This window comes from Electrophorus electricus, unplaced genomic scaffold (genome assembly GCF_041902795.1).
Source record: "Electrophorus electricus isolate QZ-2024a unplaced genomic scaffold, ASM4190279v1 Scaffold108, whole genome shotgun sequence".
NCBI lineage: Eukaryota > Metazoa > Chordata > Actinopteri > Gymnotiformes > Gymnotidae > Electrophorus > Electrophorus electricus.
This window is the reverse complement of record NW_027658390.1, coordinates 213491-216611: the sequence shown is the minus strand read 5'-3', so window position 1 is coordinate 216611 and position 3121 is coordinate 213491. Positions and strand designations below refer to the sequence as shown.

Genomic DNA, 3121 nt, shown 5'->3' with positions numbered 1-3121 from the left:
GGCGTGTTTGTAAATGTACCAGTGGATTCTCGTCGGCCTGCCACATCCATGGTATCGACCCACCAGGCCTGTCCGACCAGGGGTTGACCCTGGACGGGCACGGTCTGTGGTTTGGCCCTTGTCCTAGATGAAATCGGGCACGGGGTTTTCTGGCCAGGTACCATCGGGTTACTGGGAGAGCGGCTTCGGTCTCCAGGTGAGACCAATGGTGAAGCAGCACGAGGCAATGGAGAGCATGCAAAGCGATGGGGAAGCCATGCACGGCAATGGCCACGAAAAAAAAAAAAAAATCACTACGGAAGGAACGTGAAGAACAAGGAGGAGTGTAGTGACACTGCCCAAAGCTGCCCGGTGTTGCAGGGGTCTATTGGTGTGTTGCTTCCTTGTTTGGTAGAGTGGAGTACCAGACCCGCCAGGGGTAGGCAAACCATTCCCCCTACGGTAAGTGAGGAGCCAGCCATTTGACGAGCGGGTGTCCACGTGTACGGGTGCGAGCGCTATCCCCCCACACGGGGTTAGGCCACGGCCTTAGGTGGACGTCTGCCGACCAGCCCCGGCTGATCCAGAACTTCTGATGTGGAGAGCGGTTTTGACAGATCCTCCCTGGTTCTAGCGGGTCAAGCCTCTGATGGGGGGTGGGGGTTATTTGTAACCCATCCCAGAACTCTCTGGGGGAGACTCAGACGGCCAGTCTGTCTACTCAGTTGTCCTATACTGGTGTCTGTGGTTTGGGAGGAAGGGAGTGCCCTGCTTTGTTGGCCTCCTCTTCAAACCTACCTGGGCCCACGAATCACTCTTCTTGGTTACATCACGAAACGTAGGTTGAGCGAGGCTAGGGGGGAGGGAATTCGACGAGGTCTTTCCCTTGTCCCCCCACCAGCGGCCCACGAAAATCAAAACGGCGTGAAGAGAGGGAACGCCGAAAGCACCTGGAGTCGGCCGTCCGCACCTCCGGAGGAGGTGGACGGGGTACGGTGCGGGCATGACCGGATGGGACAGCTTTGCATCAAGGTGAGAGGTCGGCGTCCGAAGGCCAGAGGGCGGTGCGCGAGCACGTTTACACTGGCCGCGGAAGCTGTCCTGGGTAGCCCTGTATGGCGTCTGGACCTGACGGCGCACGCACTTACAACCCGCTGCTTCCTAGCCCCCGGAAGGGGAGGCGGATGTCACTCGTGGTTCATCCCAGACCACGGTGCAAACTACCTGGTTGATCCTGCCAGTAACATATGCTTGTCTCAAAGATTAAGCCATGCAGGTCTAAGTGCACACGGCCGGTACAGTGAAACTGCGAATGGCTCATTAAATCAGTTATGGTTCCTTTGATCGCTCCACACGTTACTCGGATAACTGTGGTAATTCTAGAGCTAATACATGCAAACGAGCGCTGACCCTTCGGGGGATGCGTGCATTTATCAGACCCAAAACCCATCCGGGGGGCTCGGGCCCCCCGGCCGCTTTGGTGACTCTAGATAACCTCGGGCCGATCGCGCGCCCTCCGCGGCGGCGACGTCTCATTCGAATGTCTGCCCTATCAACTTTCGATGGTACCATAGTCGGCTACCATGGTGACCACGGGTAACGGGGAATCAGGGTTCGATTCCGGAGAGGGAGCCTGAGAAACGGCTACCACATCCAAGGAAGGCAGCAGGCGCGCAAATTACCCATTCCCGACACGGGGAGGTAGTGACGAAAAATAACGATACAGGTCTCTTTCGAGGCCCTGTAATCGGAATGAGCGTATCCTAAACCCATGGGTGAGGACCCATTGGAGGGCAAGTCTGGTGCCAGCAGCCGCGGTAATTCCAGCTCCAATAGCGTATATTAAAGTTGCTGCAGTTAAAAAGCTCGTAGTTGGATGTCGGGAGTGGGCTGGCGGTCCGCCGCGAGGCGTGCCACCGCCTGTCTCAGACCCTGTCTCCCGGTGCCCCCCGGATGCCCTTGGCTGGGTGTCCGGACGGGGCTCGGAGCGTTTACTTTGAAAAAATTAGAGTGTTCAAAGCGGGCCCGCTTCTCGCCTGAATACCTGAGCTAGGAATAATGGAATAGGACTCCGGTTCTATTTTGTGGGTTTCCTGAACCAGGGCCATGATTAAGAGGGACGGCCGGGGGCATTCGTATTGCGCCGCTAGAGGTGAAATTCTTGGACCGGCGCAAGACGGACGAAAGCGAAAGCATTTGCCAAGAATGTTTTCATTAATCAAGAACGAAAGTCGGAGGTTCGAAGACGATCAGATACCGTCGTAGTTCCGACCGTAAACTATGCCGACCCGCGATCCGGCGGCGTTATTCCCATGACCCGCCGGGCAGCGTGAGGGAAACCACGAGTCTGTGGGTTCCGGGGGGAGTATGGTTGCAAAGCTGAAACTTAAAGGAATTGACGGAAGGGCACCACCAGGAGTGGAGCCTGCGGCTTAATTTGACTCAACACGGGAAACCTCACCCGGCCCGGACACGGAAAGGATTGACAGATTGATAGCTCTTTCTCGATTCTGTGGGTGGTGGTGCATGGCCGTTCTTAGTTGGTGGAGCGATTTGTCTGGTTAATTCCGATAACGAACGAGACTCCGGCATGCTAAATAGTTACGCGGCCCTCCGCGGTCGGCGTCAAACTTCTTAGAGGGACAAGTGGCGTTCAGCCACGCGAGATGGAGCAATAACAGGTCTGTGATGCCCTTAGATGTCCGGGGCTGCACGCGCGCCACAATGGTTGGATCAGCGTGTGCCTACCCTACACCGAGAGGTGCGGGTAATCCGCTGAACCCCATTCGTGATGGGGACTGGGGATTGCAATTATTCCCCATGAACGAGGAATTCCCAGTAAGCGCGGGTCATAAGCTCGCGTTGATTAAGTCCCTGCCCTTTGTACACACCGCCCGTCGCTACTACCGATCGGATGGTTTAGTGAGGTCCTCGGATCGGCCCCGCCGGGGCTCCTCGCGGGCCTTGGCGGAGCGCCGAGAAGTCGATCAAACTTGACTATCTAGAGGAAGTAAAAGTCGTAACAAGGTTTTCGTAGGTGAACCTGCGAAAGGATCATTAACGGGTAACGCTGTCCGGCGTGCCTCCTCTCCCGACCCCCTCGACTTCGCCGTCCCCCCGCGTCGGGGCCCAGGGTCGAAAG

The 3121-nt window shown here is 56.9% G+C and overlaps 1 non-coding gene across 1 annotated transcript; it reads left to right on the top strand.

Moving 5' to 3' along the window:
• Positions 1-1200: 1200 nt before the first annotated feature.
• On the top strand, positions 1201-3039 carry LOC145654021 (18S ribosomal RNA). Its single transcript, XR_014120253.1, has one exon. It is a non-coding gene; the product is annotated as an 18S ribosomal RNA (ribosomal RNA).
• The last annotated feature ends 82 nt before the right edge of the window (positions 3040-3121 follow it).